General features: G+C 37.2%; 1 protein-coding gene across 5 annotated transcripts in view; it reads right to left on the minus strand.

Annotated features, from left to right (window-relative positions):
- Positions 1-18,599, minus strand: part of VWA8 (von Willebrand factor A domain containing 8) — a 336,853-nt gene that overhangs the window by 147,716 nt on the left and 170,538 nt on the right. The window lies entirely within an intron of this gene.

The following is an 18,599-nucleotide window of genomic DNA, read 5'->3' on the forward strand; positions in this document are numbered from 1 at the left end:
CCTGCTCCGAGGGGAGCCTGCTTCTCCCTCTCCCTCTGTCTGCCGCTCCCCCTGTTTCTGCTCCCTCTCTTTCTCTTTCTCTCTCTCTCCTCTCAAATACATAAATAAAAAAAAAAAATCTTAAAAAAAAACCACACCAAAAACCTATCACTGGCCTAAATCTGAGTCCTCCAACATTGCTCAATCACTTAATCTCTCAAAGCCCAGGATTACTCATTTCTACAGAGGGAATTAAAATAGACTATATGAGGAACACAGTAGAGTAAAAAGCAAGGAAGCTCAAAGTGGAGAGAGAAATAGTATTATTATATGTGCTTTGAAGGAAAAGTCCTTTTAATAAGATAAGCAAAATATTATTTCTGCCAAAGGGACTGAAAAGACTCCAGCTCTTAAAATAGCTGTTTGGGAGGACAAACAGTTTATTTAGCAGTCAATCACTCATCACTAATGTGTCCAGATGCAAAAAATCCTAACAAACCATAAAAGAAAGGAAGACATTAGGGGGATAATATTTATGGAAGGAAGTCTACTGTGATGCAACACTTCGCCCTTCAGGGGTAGGTTCTCACTGGGAACAGCAGGTAGAAAACAGCAACAGCAAAGCAGTCATCCAATGGAAGCTAAACATTTCAAAATATGCTTCATTTTCAAAATCTACTTCCCTCCTCACATCTCCTAGCACTATATTAACACTTCTTTAAAAAGAAATTCCTCCGATATGCAAAGCCATGCTGATAATCAAATCTTTTAACAAAATCTGAAAGTTTTGAGCTGTCCAGCCTTTAAAAATAAATCTACTAAAATGATATACTTAAAGATTGGATCTTTTGTCTTTACTCCGAAAACTGGCTTTCTGGCTTGGTAAATTTTAGGAACTCAACATGATGTAATTTCTTTGTGGGAACTTCATTTCCCCTTTTCCAGCCAAAAAAGAAAAACAGCTATGCAGGTCTCTTATTTCCCTTTTCCCCTGACATTAAACAATGCATTTTCTAATCAGTTTTTTAAAAGGAATAGAAGAACAAAATGCAGATTCAGATGCAAAACTGAGTGAGTGGGCAAAGATACACACACAGATGAAAGCAGATTGTAAGGCTTGGGAACACAGTGTCCACTCGATAAATCTGTATCAGAAAATATAGTAACAAGTAATTTATATTTCTTAAAAGCCTCAGTAATTGGGTAATAACATAAAAATGTGATAGAGTCCAAAATTAGTAAGTGAATACCTTTCCATATCAGGATATTACCTAATCTTTCACTCAATAAGTATGTATTGAACATTTACTAACGGGCATCATTTTAGATGTTGGACAAGTATTTGTGAACAAAACAGGGAGAAATTCCTTCCCCTGATGAACTTAAACTCGTAATATATTTAAGCGAACTTAACTCACCATACTAATAATGTACCGTCTTTGGTATAGTATGAACTAGACCTTGCAAGAGATTAAATATCAAAAGATATTTTACCAGAGGCAATTCAGAATAAAATTGAAATGCCTATTTTTGATCTCTAAGACAAATGAGAAATAGCCTGCTGCTATTGAAATTCTTCAGAAGACAAGTCCACCAGCCCTCCATGACGCTGGCTTGGCACATGTCTTCTGGTTAATAACCTGAAATACATTTTCTGTGTAATACTTGTTGCCTAAAACTCACTATGTAAGTTGCATTTTGTATATATCATATTATCTAGTATACTATAATCTTGAATTATTTTATCCTCATTTCTGACTGTTCATCAAATTGAAAAAACTCACAACGCTCAGTGTTAAATTTATCACACTTCAAATACTCAGGTCAAGTAGAAAATAGTATGTAAATAAACACTGTTATTTGGAGAACCCATGTTTAAGTTTTCTGTAATATACCTACTTTATTTTTTATGATAGATTTTTCTTAAGGGAAGACACTACTGCATCATAAGAAAAACCAGATATATCATATTTATTTACTTATAAGTTACTTGCTTTTATTTTTTTTATTATGTTCAATTAGCCAACATATAATATCTCATTAGTTTTTGATGTAGTGTGTGGAGATGAGCATTGGGTGTTATAAGCTATATTGCTTTTAGAAGCAAAAGTTAAAGAGTTCATTTCAGTCTCAGACATTTTCCAGTGTCATTTTATTTTATTTTATTTACTTATTTTTTATTATTATGTTCAGTTAGCCAACATAGAGCACTTATTTTATTTTTTTAAAGATTTTATTTATTTATTTGAGAGACAGAGAGAGGGCACACACGTACAAATGGGAAGAGGGGCAGAGGGAGAAGCAGACTCCCCGATGAGCAGGGAGCCTGATGCAGGGCTTGATCCCAGGACTCTGGGATCATGACCTGAGCCAAAGGCAGATGCTTAACCAACTAGGCCACACAGGCACCTCCATTTTATTATTATTTTTTAAAGATTTACTTATTTATTATTTGAGAGAGAAAACACAACCAGAAAGGTGAGAGGGAGAATCTCAAGCAGACTCTACGCTGAGCATGGAGCCCAAAGTGGGCCTCTATCTCACAACCTGAGATCATGACCTGAGCCAAAACCAAGTCGGATGCTCAACCGACTGCACCACCCAGGATCCCCTCTAGTGTCATTTTAATGGCTGAGAAGAAACAAATACGTCCAATGACTTAGAGGTCAGAGGATAGGAGCAGAGCTCTAAGCACATTTCTTTGTCATCTTATGTTTTATCTTAAAATTTGATGGGGATTTTGAATGCTATTCCATAACATACTCAGTTGTTTCAATACAAAAATGGTCACCATTAGAGAAACAGAATCGAGGAGCTGAGCCAATACCTGCAGGAATCTACACTGAGCTAAAGACAGCTGACACTGCAGAGCCAGTTCAGCCTCTGGCCACTTCTGCTCTTCTGGTATCTATCTTATTTCTTGAGTCCAAATTTAAATAAATGAGCAGTTATAAATGGCCATCATGTTTCCACAGCTTTATGAACTCTGTCAGGCTAATCACTGTGGAGGGCCTCCAGAATGATGCTGCAAAGGCCGTCAGAGCACTTTGACTTGTGCTGGTGGGCATTCCACCAGCTTATGTCACGTTGGGATTTGAAAAGTTCTTTCACCTGCTGGACAATCTCTTCTAGTCTTACAGGATGAATAGGAGGCTGTGGTTCATTTGTCCTGTTCTCTCATTTGAGTTTAGAGGTTATTGCTGTTTATTTAAGGTTAGTCAGGAGATCTCTAAAACCACACCAAAAGAGGAAAAAAGTACTGATCATAGATGAAACTTATAAAACTAAAAGGCATGTTTGTAAGAGGCAAAAGATGAGAAACAGGCTACTGTCCATCAGTGCTACTCAAATGTCAGCTTCTCAGTGAGGCCTTCCCTGGTCAGCCTGTTAACAACTGTAAGCCCTAGTCCAGCTCCCTCCTCTGCTTTATTTTTCCCCATGGCCCTTACCACCTGATGTATCACGCATTTTAATTATCTTGTTCTCACTCTCTGTCTCTCTTGCACCAGCAACTAGAATATAAACATAAAGCCTGGGGTTTTTAACTCTTTCATTCCTGATGTAATCACTCAAGCTAGAGAAGTGACCGGCATACAACAGAGGTTCCATAACGTTTGTTGAAATGGATGCATTCCACTCAACGATTTCAGTCACACCCTCTAAGGCTGTAATGAATACTTGGTAGTTTCTTAAGCACTGTGCAAATTGTGTATATTTTTTCTGAAAAGTTTTTCTTCCCTTCTCCTCACTTTGCCTGGCAAACTATTCAGGCCATCCCTTAAAGGCTCAGCTCAAATGTTGCCTCTGCTTTGAAGCATTACTTGTTTCTCACTTCTCTCCTCCTGGTTGAACTAATTGTTTGATAGAAAGTACTTTACACTTAAGAACTTTTTAGTTGCTCATATAACTGTCCTTGACTGTGAGGACAAGGCACACCATCTACACACAAGGGGGGATCATCTGTATATCTAGTGCCTATCACCGTGCCTTAGACCTTCTAGGCATGCAATAAATGTTTGCTCAAAGAATGAATGAATGCTATTAAGTATGGCACACTTCCAACATGGAAAGCAGATTATTAGCTATGATACATTACAGAAGATCAGAGATTCTGTTCTCAAGAAGCACACATGATAGAGAGATATAAAGCATATAATTCATGTCAGAGGGTGAGAAGGGCAATAATAGAAATTAAGACAAAGTTCAGGGGGAACACAGAGGAGAAGGCAATTAATTCTGACTAAAGAGAACAGAGTCTTGATGACTAAATATTATTTTAACTGGCAGGTATGGGTAGAAAATGCTTCCAAGCAGAGGAACAGACAAACATGTAGAAGTTCGGAGATACAAGAGAAATTTGGGGGAACACTGAGCATGTCTAGAACATAGCTGCATGGAGGGAAGTAGAGCTGGCCAGGTGAGGTGAGCCAGTGTTCAGTTTTCTTAAATGTCATGCTCAAGAGTCTGATTTTCATTTCATGGAAATGAAGGACCAATCACCTGTTCATTTCAGAGAGAGGACTCTAACTGGATGTCTCAAAGATGGATGGGAAGGAGGAGACATTGTATTTATTCGTTTAACAAATATTTATCAAACATCCACCACGTTCTAGACATCATGCTGGAAGGAGGCAGTTCAAAGACACATCCTTGCCCTTAGGGAGACCTCACTGATCAGCAGGGGAGACAGAGGTGGGAACATTTAATTGTGATAATGAATGACATGCACAATAGCAGAGACTGTTCTAGGTCAGTGGCTCTAAATATACTACCAATAAAAGTTTTTTCTGAGAAGATACACTCTACAATATACAAAAACAGTAACAAAAACTGAGCTAAGATGAAAAACAATATCTAAAAAATGCTTTTAAGGTTTTATTTGTTAAGAATACAAAAGTTTTTGTTCTCATTAAAAATTAAAGAAGGATATTTTCAGGAGAACAATGTGATTGATATACTTTAGTATTTGTGTGATGTAAAGGTCTAGTCCTAAATTCAGTTTATTTTGAGAGCTGTTAATGGCCATTATAGCTGAAAAAGTACTCACGAAGACATGGAGATCCAGACAGAAGGGCAACACTGACTGTACTCCTATAGCACAACATGTATCTTTCATTCTCATTTATCAGACATACAAAGGATTTTGTTACAATCAGGCTTGGGAATTTCCATCTCTCCTGACATCTATCAATGGCTCTGCAAACTAATCAATGCCACATTTTATATTTTGAACAAATGGGTTCAAAACTCACTGTCAACTCAGAGAGAGACACAGCAAGAGAGGGAACACAAGCAGGGGGAGTGGGAGAGGGAGAAGCAGGCTTCCCGTGGAGCAGGGAGCCCTACGTGGGCTCCATCCCAGGACCCTGGGATCACGACTGGAGCCAAAGGCAGACACTCAATGACTGAGCCACCCAGGCGCCCCTCAGGACAAGGGTTTTAGAAGCTCCTGTGCCAGGAATGGGAATGAAGATCAAACATATATTTCTTATTCTATCACAATATCACAGGGTGAAATATTATTACTTTCAGCAACAAAAAAGTCTAACCATCCAAACAGTTATAAACACCCAATTTAAAAATGGTCTCTGCAGAGAATTTTTTTTTTTTTTGGTTTGGTTTGGTTTGGTTTTTAAAGAGAGAGAAAGCAGGGGAAGGAGAGACAGAGAGAGAATCCCAAGCAAGCCCACAGCCTGAAGTGGGGCTCCATCTCATGACCCTGGAACATGACCTGAGCTGAAATCAAGTCAGGCACTTAACTGACTGAGCCACCCAGATGCCCCGAAGATTATTTTTTTAAGTAGTTGTTTTCTACTTTACTGCTAAAGTAGGACTTTTGCCTTGAAGGATCAAATTAAATGCTTTTTTAATTTTTTAAAATATTTGTTATGGGGCATCTCTCTGACAGTCATTGAACACACATCAATGAATTGTGACCTCCTGACTTTGTAAAAGACAAATGTGTAGGTTTGACAGATCTTTTAAATTCTTCACAATAAGATTACAAGTGCAACTGTAGTGTAGAGATTTTCATGGTTAGTTCCTATCTTGTTACAAAATACTGAAATAATTCTGGCTTTATTTTAAACGTCTTGATTATCAAGTGGTGACATATATGATTATCAAACTGGTGACATCCTGTAGCACTTTGTGCAAGTCTACTTTCAACTTTGTAGCAATGCTTTGTTCTGAATCATTATGAAGAGAATACTATTCATGTGCGGTGTCCTCTGTAATCTTACTCCAGAGACTTTTCTCTTTTCAATCAAATCAGATGCACCATCTGATGGTTTTACTTACATAATTTTCTGCCAGTTTTATTTATATTTATATTATTAATACTATTTTCAAACCTCAGTTATTTTTCAAGAATCTTTTAAACCACTGTCCACTCTGCAAGGGCCGCTTAGTTAAAAACTAGCTAAGTAAGACTTTTCCAGGCAGAGTTGATGAGAAAGGGCATTCCAGGCTGTAAGAGTGGTATGTGGCAAGTTATGGAGTCATGAATACACATGTGATACTTGGGAATCATAAGCAGTTCATATGGCTTAAGCATAAGTATGTGGGAGAGAAAGGGTGGAAGTTAAGACCAGTGAAGCAGATGGGGCTCAAACTAAGGAGTACGGATTGGATGCTGTTGGCAGTGGGAGTCATCAGAGGGTTCTGAGCAAGACAGTAAGTGATCAAATTTACTGGTTGGAACAACAATGAAGCATGAAAAAGATAGACTGGAGGCTGAGTTCTTAGCCAGGGTACTACCGCAATAATCTAGGCAAGAGAAGATAAGGAATGGAATTATGGCCCAGAGGAGGAGGGAGGGAGATACTACATCTATTACAAGGGTGGAATTGAAAGAACTTGGTTACAACTCTGGAAAAGAAACTAATGCAATAGTCCAGGCACTGCCAGTGACCATGGGAAAGGAAAAGAAGAGGATGTTTAGGAGACCTTAAAAAATGAAGACATGATTTCATAGTGATCAGCTGTCAAGATGAAGGACAGGGAAAGATAAAAGGTACATGGTTTACAGGCCAGGTGACTGGATACAGGATTCCATAAGTGCAGAGAGGAAGCATCTTCCTTTTACCAATCACGTATTTAACACTGCTTTACTGATACCTGCCATGAACCGGGTAGAAAGGGGGCTGCAGGATATTGACAAAAGAAAAGTTGGTATGAAGAGATGGCTATTTTGGATTTGAAATGCCCCAGAGATACCTATGTGGATATTTTTAAAAGAAAAATGCAGATCTAAAGCCAAGAAAAGAAGAGGCAGAAGATATGGCGCTCACCTATATATGGATAGAAAATAATACAGACTTATATATAAAGAGGGGATTTAATTTTAACTGGCTCCCTACCACATACGAGGCGCTGTCCTAGTTACATGTGATATGTCATTTAATCCTTATAATAACTCTCTGATACAATTTGGGCTCAAAGGTTACCCGACATGCTTTCTTTTAAAAATGTGAGACTTCCAGGGCACTTGGGTGGTGCAGTTGGTTGAGCATCTGACTCTTGGTCTTGGCTCAGGTTGTAATCTCATGGTCATGAGACTGAGCCCCACCTGGGCTCCATGGTCAGCGTGGAGTCGGCTTGAGATCTTGTCTCTCTCTGTCTGTCCCTCCCACTCATGCTCTCTCTCAAATAAATGTTTTTTAAAAATGTGAGGCTTCCATTTCCTTTTAGCTCAGTTTTATAATAAATGGTTTATGATTTTTATTTTTGACACAGGGCATTCCTGAAAACCATATCTTAAAACATATTAATAGGGTTGACTGTAGCATTACCGCCATCTAACCAGTGATGACCAGAAACCAGTAAGAAGTATTAGTAACACTGTTCAACTAATACACAAGCAGAACTGGAGTCCCTGGTGGAAAATGATATTCAATTATATACAACTGCCACTGAGACCTGGTTAAAAAACCCTTACATTCAGAACATGTGTGTGTGTGTATATAATATAAAAGACACCTTTGTTGGTAGGGTGTGCAAAACTCGTAGTCCTATCCCTTGCTTTATTCAGTTTCACTTGGCTGCAGGCTCACCCTACTCTGTTCCTGATTTCCTATTCTAATCAGGGAGTGACATACATGACTCACTGGTCTTGCTCAAAGAGGTTATAAATCTCATATTTGGGGATTTATAACAAGTCACATATACTTCCGCCTCTGTGTCCTCCATTTTCTGATTATCACACCAATATTCCCCCACAGTACCCTAACTCCCTCTAATCCTATTCCCCCGGGTCAGACCCTAGCTAGGCCTGGTACCTTAGGCTGTTGGGTGGAGTCTTATTCCAACTTATTACTAGCCTAAGTTCTCACCGCCCTCTCTCCAGTCACTGTCACCTGTGGTAATTTTTATGGATGCATCTTGCATTGGGTCAATTCATCCACCAAGTCTCCAGAACGCACAAAGCTACTGAAATGCTAGGATGTCTTGCTGCAAATCCCACTACGAAGAGGGTCATTACTGCCAAACTTACCCATTTTCTCCTTATCACATTAGCCTTTAAAACACTGTCACATAAATTCCATTATAGCATTGATACTTCCCTGTCTATTGTATTATTTATTTATTGCATATTTCCTCATCACCACCAGAAACAAAGCTTCATGACATTAATGACCTTGTCTGTCTTGTTCACTGCTGTATTTTTCAAGGTCTAGAACAATGCTAGAGATCGCACTGTCCTTCAGTAAAGGGTCCCGTAGTATATGCTGTTGGTGCCCTACACAGATCTCCTTTACCACCACCAAATGCACCTAGCCCCCAGCTACTGCAGCAGTGATTTCCAAAAGTTCATAGCCGTACCCTTCTCCAAAGAACTGTGCTCCACCGGTGGGGAGCTACTCTGCCCAGAAATGCCTGGGAGGTCACAGGTTCCCCCTGATCCTCTCCTAGGGGGCAGCCCATAACCAATGAGTTACTGATATGGGGGCAAAAAAGGCTGGCCCTCTTGCTTCCCAATCGGATAACTGGGTAGTGTCATTCATGCTCCAGAGCTCTCTGTGAGGAGGCTGAGTCCAGACTTCAACTAAAACCATCTCTTTCCACTGCTGCATCCTAACTCCTTCGCTTCCCTGCAAGTTTTGCCTCAAAGCACTCCCTCTAAAATTACTTATACAAACATTTCCGTCTCGGGCTTTGTTTCTAGAATCCCCATCCTAGATATTTGTTGACTGTCTGAATGAATGAATGATGTAAGAAGGTAGAAACAATTCTTAGATTTTCTAGCACTGTCCTGAATTCTTCCTGTTACAAACTACTACAGATACATCGTGGTTAACAGAAAGTACTTAATGGAGTTGTGAACTGAGCAAATCCTATTAAGATGCAAATATACTTACTTAATCTAAGCACCTCATGCCACCCTTGTCTGTTGTCCCTGCTGCCATCTTCTGAAGAGTCTGGCTTAACAGCAATATCTGCCTCACTTATAAGGAGCAGTACTTTATGAAGCATTTTAGATTTTAATAAATACAAAGACTGTTGAGAAGTAGAGGGCACTGGCCCAAGATACTTCTTCACTCTCTCTGCTCACCTAAGGGCGCTATGAGCACCCAACCACCCATGCTCACTAGAGAGGCTGAGAGAGAGAGAAGAGCAGACATAAGTGGTTAGGATATGATGTTAAGCCTGTTCAGATAATCTGATATGGAAACCATTGTAAACTTGAGTTTATTTTTATTTTTGTAACAACTAAGGACTGAAACCGTTTTTAATCCTGCCCGCATCAGAGTAACCTAATTTATAATGGAAGTCAGTGAGAGAAAATAATTCTCTTAACAAAAATATGTTTTACAAGTTAAAAAAAAAACCCACAAAGGATTAGGTTATAAATTAAATTGACATTAGTGACTGACTTGAAGAAGGAGAGATGAGACTGCGGTGGTGGTTGAAGGGGACTTGAGCTATAATTACAGCATTTTATTTCTGTAAAAGGAAGAGTAGAATCAAATTTGAAAAAAATATTAACAGTTGTTAAATCTCAGTGATAAATTTGGGTATGTGTTATATAGTTCTATTTACATTGGATTTTTAAAGTTTTTCACAATCTAAAAAAAGTACATAACACTTGAAAGAAATGTGGCTGTTCTCTAATGGCAAGGGATATAGCAAAACTAAGACAAAATGCCCAGGGCATCGGTGGTTCTCAAGCTTGTTTAGCTTGTGACATCTTCCTTGTTTCCAGTCTTCTCTTCCAAAACAGCCCACAGCATGCTGGTGGCTGGTACTTCTAGATTCAGGGGTCTGTGTAAGCTCTGACTCAGCAACCTCGATAACCTCAACCTGTGGCTGGAGCACCAAGAGAGCTGAAGCGGCGTCAGTCTGGAAGGGACATCACAGAAAAAGGCCACAGGAATTCATTTGGTTTATGTTCTTATGAATTCCCTGGGTGACAGTTGATGACATACCTCAGGGGAGGCAAAGTAAGTTTAATAATCAGGAAAAGTGGTCAAGAAAACAGAACCCCAAATTTTATAAGATGTTACTATTGAAAAAATGGAAAAATGTGAAAAGACCTTGGGGTCAAGATGAGCAAGGATTAGAAATACGATGCTAGAATTTAAAAAATTAAGCTATTATACATGGACTGAAGTCTAGAAAGCAAGACTTGTTTGACTGACAGTCTTACCAGATGGTTGGTACTTTAGTGAGGAATTGACTAAAGTTCCTTTTTTTTTTTTCTTAAAGATTTATTTGAAAGAGAGAAAGTGCAGGGGCAGAGGGAGAGGGAGAGAGAGGCTCAAGCAGACTCTGCACCAAGTACAGAGCCTTTAAGGGCTCGATCTCACAACTCTGAGATCATGACCTGAGCTGAAACCAAGAGTCGGACCCTTAACTGACTGTGCCACCCAGGTGCCCCACGAATTGACTAAAGTTCTATCATCATGAAAATACAATTCAGTCAACACAACAAAGTCAAGAAGCAACATGGTACAGTGGCTAGAGCACAGGGCTGATGCCAGGTTGTAAGAAGCCTGCTCTGTAACCTCAGCCAAGTTATTTAACTTTTCTGTGCGTCAGTGTCCTCACCTGCAAAACAGAGAGGGGAACAGTACTGATCTGAGAGAGTTGTAGTGAGCAGTAATGAGTTACAATTTGAAAACAGTTTAGAAAAGTCCAGAGTAGCTGCTGTGTACATGTTTGTTAAAGAAACAAAAATCATAAGGAAATTTAACTGGATTTGAAGACCATCCAGAAAGGAGTAAAAAAAAATTATTATTACAAATCTGAAGATCTATGTGGAAAGGTTGGAGGGACTGGCATAATTCCTTTAGTGAAAGAGAGGCAGTAGAAGGCATTCTTAGTGGGAAAACTACTGTCCAATGGCTGATAAAATTGGTTTTAAAATAGCTTTTTCAAATTCATCGTGGGTAAGAGGAGACAGGAGTATCTCAGAGGTTTTGTGTAGCAGCTGCGTGTGGTGTGTCTCCAGTCCTCTAATGCTCTTATCAGTGCTAAGGATGTCTTGATGGCTCAATACTAACTTTTTCTATGAGACTTAGAGAAGCTTTTAGTTTTTCTATTTTCTGTCAATACATCTATTTTCCCTCTGGGACTTTGTGAATTTCTAAATTTAGACTGTCACACTCAGAGTTCTTCAGCCTGAGGAAAGTCTTGTATGTCGAATTATGCTGTGCCCGTATCTTCCTCTTGGCAACAACCCTTGCCTCTATGCACATACAGCCCACGTTATACCAAGCTGCCTCTCACTTCCTGGTTTTTAGATCATATGTTTCCAATAACCATAATGCCCGGTTCTCTGTTCTATACTTCGAAAACTCCTGCCGATCCCTGAACACTCCGTTTGAGTGCCACCTTCTCCAGACACCTTCACCATATTACCTGCGTATACTCAGACAGTCGGGCACCTCTCCCCAACGTTCCCACAGAACCTGCACATGCTTCTTTCATAGCTCAGATACAGCATTGTATTGTAAATGTTGTAGCCTCACCCACTAATAAGCAAGCAAGCTCCTCTAGGTCAAGACCGATATCATCATCTATAAGTCATCATGCCTTAAAAGCCACTGACAAACAACAGGAATCTAATAAATACAAGTTAGATAAATGAATTAATACATAATGAATAAACCAGACCCTTGCCTTCAAAAAGTTCCCTATCTAGATGAGGAAGCATGACTGGGGAAAGTGGAGGGGATGCAAATGAAATGTAGAAATTAAATATAATGCAAATCAGAGTGAGATAAGAAAGTGGGGTATGTGGTAAGAAACTAATATTTATTAGTCTGCCTAAATATTTAAGTGCCTAAAATATGTCAGACACTGATTGGTCCTTTCCACACATTCTCTCATTTAATTTTCACAGCCATCCTTTCAGGTATTATTATTTCAATTTGATAAGCAAAGAAATTAGGACTCAAGAAGTTCAAAGCCGCCAAAAAGTTAATGGCAAAGACAGGACTTGATCTCTAAAACCCATATTCTTTCTTTCTTTTTTTTTTTTTTAAGATTTTTTATTTATTTGACAGAGAGAGACACAGCGAGAGAGGGAATACAAGCAGGGGGAGTGGCAGAGGGAGAAGCAGGCTTCCCGCGGGGCAGGGAGCCCGATGTGGGACTCGATCCCAGGAGCTGGGATCATGACCTGAGCTGAAGGCAGACGCTTAACGACTGAGCCACCCAGGCGCCCCTAAAACCCATATTCTTTCTTTTGCAATGGTACAAATTTAGTCCTATGCAGTTTCAGAGGAGGGAAAAGTTACACTTACGATGACAAGTCAGAAAAAGTTCCATGTAGAGGCAAAAATGCACCAAATCTTGAAGGATTAGAAGAGAAACAGAGTGCATTTTAGATGGAGGAATAAAGACAGTCATGGATATAAACTCAAAACTTGTGAGTAGGACACAGAATGGTCTAGTCTGGAATAAGCTGAACAGACATGAGGTAAATCCCACTAAAGAGAAAGTATGGACTATATAGGGAACCTGGGAACTCTATATTCACAATGGGCATCACTAATAGAAAAATAATCAACCAAGAGCATATGGGTCATGCTAATGATTGGATCTGTGCTGTCATCTTCATATATGAAGGCGAGCAAATGAAAAAAAACACCTGGTAAAGTTAAGTATTTCAAAGCCCTACGATAATTCTTAATATAGAAGTGTACTTTTATCCACAGAGGAAATACAGCTACAGAGGTGACATATCAAGTGTCCTCTTTAACATCAAAGTAATATAACATTGTAGAAAAACAAATAAATAGATGTACTTCACAAATATGAGGCATGTAGTCTCTTCTGTTTGTAACACATACCATAAAAGTAATTATATCCATTAATCTTTTAAATTACCTAAATCATACAAAGGACAACATCTTGATTTTAACTAAAAAACGAATTAAATTGCCCAGCTTGTTCATTTTTATGAGATCTGATCATTAAAATATAACATAGTAACACTTAAAAAATATACTGGTTGTATGTTTTATTCATGTATGTTTGGTGATGGTTTTACTTATCAAGAGAATGTGTTGAGTGGCCCATAACTAATTTTGTTGGAATGACATCTATAAACTAAACTGAATGTGACTGATTATTTAGATGGTGACATCATAAATCCACGAAAGGGAATCTAAAATAAACAAAGTAAAGACATTAAGTAGGTCACCCATAGATCAGAGAAGTCTGGAACATTTTTTTGAACTGCTGTTTTTAGGTCTTTTAAAACATATGTTTTTCTTAAAACAATTTTATGACCTTAAATTTTATGGCAAATACAGCCCTAAAGTTGTATATAATGAAAAAACTCCCCACATTGAAATCGAGTTTAATTAATGAAGATCCTTTAATATTATATATTTTAAATAGAAACAGAGTTTTTACTTCCAACTTCATATAATATATTAAATATCAAATATTGCCAAATAGAGATGCCTGGGTCCATGTTAAAATGAGTAGATATTTTATTTGTAATACATCATCAATTAATAATGTAGCAATGGGTGCTATAAACAAAAATAATACAAATATTAGGCTTTGAAACTTATTACATTTTGAATTTAGAAAGTTTTTTCATGGATAACACACCTATATACTTATGTGGGCAATGTCAAAATTACCACAGAACATAAATAAGCAGCACACAATTCTTTACTATTTATGGATCATTTGTTGCCTTAAGAAAAAAGGTTGGTATAAAAGACACCGTAGGCAGAAAGTAAGGCATGGTATCTCTCTCTAATCTTCTCAACTTTCTAAAGCACCTTGAATACCATCTTCTTCTTGCCTATTTAAAGATACTAGAATATAGAGCTAAAAGATACTAGAAATGACCTTGTCTAGAGATGAAACAACTGAGACCCAAAGGAAAACCCAAAGATAAACAGTCTTAAACACATATATAAATTAAAGATTGAAGATCAACTATTTAAGCATTCATATAAAAAAGTTTAAAAAAGAAAAGCACATTAAACCTAAAGAAAATAAAAGGAAGGGTATAATAAAGACAAAATCAGAAATTATTGAATAGAAAAGAAATATATAAAAGCCAAAAGTTGGTTGCTTGAACAGACCAATAATGTTGATAACCTCCTGGCAAAAATTATCATGAATAAAAGAGAGAGAAGGCAAATAACCAATACCAGGAATAAAAATGAAGATATCATGACTGAGCCTAAGGTCAGTAAAATATCATATGATATTATAAACAACTTTATACCAATAATAAAAGGAATGATTCCTAGAAAAATAAGACTTATCAAAACTTCCTATATCAATGAATTATAAGCAAAAGGCCTGTTTACAATTAGTGTGACAGTGACATACACCCAGAAATAATTACTAAGTACCTGTCTTATTTCTTTGCCTTTTTTTCTGATTGTGCTAAGTAACTTCCATAATTTACAATCAGAATTGATTGATGCAATTCAGCCTAATACATCTTTCTTTAAAAATATTTTGGTGTTCCACATATACAAATGGAAAAACTGCCCCATCATACAAAGGGACTCTCACATAAAGTACTTCATTTTTTCTGGGGCACAAATCTGTGAGCTAGGGCGCCTGGGTGGCTCAGATGGTTAAGCGTCTGCCTTCGGCTCAGGTCATGATCTCAGGGTCCTGGGATCGAGTCCCGCATCGGGCTCCCTGCTCCTTGGGAGCCTGCTTCTCCCTCTGCTTCTCTCTCTCTCTCTCTCTCTCCTCCTCTGTCTCTCATGAATAAATAAATAAAATCTTTAAAAAAAAAAACAAAAACAAATCTGTGAGCTAATTTCAATCTCTGATGTCATCTTTAAGAGAAATTGGTTTTTTGCTTGCCAATTTTAAAATCTAAAATTTAAATTCATTTGTTTTTGCTCTAAATTGACATTACATGCTTAAGTGACATCAGAATACACACTAATTAAAAGTTTCAAGTAATTACATATTTTTAAGGGCACCACTATGTGGTAGAAACTAAACACAATGCAGCCAAAATAAAATAGCTCAAATTCTCCTAAGAATGAACAACTGCAATGCTCACTGTATCATACTTAAAATGTCAAAAATGGGTCCTTCCATGTGCCTTGTGGCTCAAAAACTAGAACTGTGATGTTATAAACAAAAGTTATTCGGGTAAGAACTAGCAAACTAGTCAATGAGTTTGATTCTTTCACTATTTTCCTCAAACTTTGTCCATTAGGCAGAAAAACTGGTTTTAAAGCTTAAAGGTGAAGGGAAAAAGTAGTCAGTTTTTCAGAGTCAGGGGAACATAAATATTGAAATAATTATAAACAAGAACGGTATTATAGCTCCTTAAATACAGAAATTATGTTTCTTATTTCTTACTGTATCTTCTAAAATACCTAGTCCTATAATCTTGACATAGTAAATTCCTAAAAAAAAGGGGGGGGGGGGGGGGGGGGAGTTGAAATATTTAGGTTTACATAAGGCATCATTCATACAAAGAAGAATCATGAGAAGTTGAGGAAACAGACTAGAAATTTTCTGAAACTATGTAAGTGACCTATACAAGTTACGGAGCTGGGTTGGCCTTGCTATGCTCTATTAAAATTAGCAAATTAAAATTTGCACATGTTTTGTTAAATTTATTCCTAACTATTTCATATTTTTATGCTATTGTAAATAATATTTAAAAATTATTTTTTATTTAAATTCAATTAGCCAAGGTATAGTACATCATTAGTTTTTGATATAATGTTCAATGACTTGTTAGTTGAATCTAACACCCAGTGCTCATGTCATGTGCCCTTTTTAACTAAATACAAAACTAAAAAAAAAAAAAAATTATTTTCCCACTGCCCATTGCTATTATATAAATATACAACTGATGCTGTACATTGACCTTGTATCCTGTGACCTTTCTCAATTCACTTATTCTGATGGCTTTTTTTTTCATAGATTTCCTAGGATTTTCTATATATACAATCATGTCATCTTTAAATAAAGACAATTTTACTTCTTCCATTTAAACATGCATTTTAGTTTTTGTTTTTTCTTGTCTTATTGCACTGGCTAGGACCGCCAGCATAATGCTGAATAGGGAACATCCTTGCCTTTTCCTCATCATAGAAAGAAAGCATTTAGCTTTTCACCATTAAATATAAGTTACTACAGGTTTTTCATAAATACTTCTTATCAAGGGGTGTCTGGGTGGCACAGTTGCTTAAGTGCCTGCCTTTGGCTCAGGTCATGGTCTCAGGGTCCTGGGACTGAGCCCCTCATTGGGTTCCCTGCTCAGTGGGGAGCCTGCTTCTCCCTCTCCCCTCCCCCTGCTTCTGCTCTGTGTGTCTGCCTTTCTCTATCAAATAAATAAATACAATCTTTAAAAAAAAATGCCTCTTTTCAAGTTGAGGAAGTTTCTTTCTATTTTTAATTTGCTGCAATGTTTATTATGAATGGGTATTAAATCTTTCCAAATGCTTTTTTTGCAATGATTGAGATGATCACATGGTTTTTCCTTTATGCTGTAAATTAAATGGGTTACATTATTTGATTTCAAATGTTACGTCAACCTTACATTCCTGGGATAAAATCCACTTGGTTATGATGTATTATCCTTTTTATAGATTTTTGAATTTGACTTGTTAATACTTGTTAAGGATTTTTTTGTATCCATGTTCATGGAAAATGCTGAACTGTAATTTATTTCTACAATGCAGGTCTGCTGGTGAAAAAATATTCTCAGCTTTTGTTTTTCTGAAAATGTCTTTATTTTTAAAGAATTTTTTGCCAAATACATTATTCTACACTCACTTTTTTTCTTCTTTTGGCACTTTCAAAACAATCATTTCGCTGAATTGTGGTATTTATTTCACATGAAAAATCAGCAGCCATTTTTATCATTTTCCCCTGTATGTGTCTTTTTTTCCTCTGGCAGTTTTAAAGATTTTGTCTTTCAATTTACAATAATTTGAGTATAATGTACTTTGTTGTGGTTTCCTGTTTATCCTGCTTGAGATTCACTGAGTTTCCTGGATTGGTGATCTTATGCTTTCAATCAAATTTGGGAATTTTTCCACCATTATATCTTCAAATACTGTTCTGCCCCATTCTTTCTCCTTTCTTTTGAGACTCCAATTGCTCATATGTGAAACTGTTTTTTTTAGGGTTGCCATTCCTATATTAAGAATTCCTAATTATTGCCTCATTATGCTTATTTTCTCCCTTTAAATACCTGAATATATTTATGGTAACTGTTTTATAGTCCCTGTCTGCTAATTCCACCATCTGTCATTTTTGGGTTTATTTCTATTGACCAACTTTCCTGCTTCTTTGTATGTCTAGTAATTTTCTATTGAATGCTTGACATTTTAAATGCTATGTGTTGTTGAATGGATTTTGCAGTCTTCCTTCATTTCATGTTAAGTTTGTTTGGTTAAGAATTTAATGTACTTTTGAATAAGATTGATCTTTTAAAGACATTTCCCCCCTAACATCCATCGCCTTAGTTTTTAAAGTCATTCTATACGAGAAAAACTTCTAAAATACTACTAAATAGCAAGCATTCTTGTTTTCTCAAGACTTATGTTTTAACTTAGTAAGGATGGGCATAGAGTAGCTTTTATTCTAGGGGTAGACTGGTTCTACCTCTAATGCACAGACTTTATAGAATATTTTCTGAATATCAGGAGTGTTTAAGGAAGGCTCCTAACCACCTGGGAGCTCTGGTAGTTGTTCAGCTCACAGATCCCTGGTAGTTGTAAGTTTCCCAGTGTTTGTGAGTCTTGTACAGTTTTATAATTCTTTACTATGGTAGGACTAATCAGGTACCACTTACTCCATAACAGTCAGAGGTGTAAATCCCAAGAGGGAGCTTTTGACCAACTCCCAGCTTTATACTGTTTCTCTTCTCTTTCTCCTATGACTCATTAGTTCTGCCTTCTTTTCTCCTACATTTTTCTCTTAAGAACATATCATTATTTAATGAAAGGACCCAAATGAGAAATTAATTCTTGCAAATCAACCCAAGTGCAAAACATTTTTTTGCACTACACGGTATTTTTTACCTCCTGGGATTAAAATAATAATTCAATCTAGTTTTAAGTTGCTTATTACTTGGTATATTCTTTGATTTCTCTATTTCTTTCTCTTTCTCCTGTCCCCATCTCTATCTGTCTCTCTCTATTTTGGTGGAT

Source organism: Callorhinus ursinus, unplaced genomic scaffold (genome assembly GCF_003265705.2).
Source record: "Callorhinus ursinus isolate GAN/ISIS: 27379988/994484 unplaced genomic scaffold, GSC_fseal_2.0 scaffold7, whole genome shotgun sequence".
Lineage (NCBI taxonomy): Eukaryota > Metazoa > Chordata > Mammalia > Carnivora > Otariidae > Callorhinus > Callorhinus ursinus.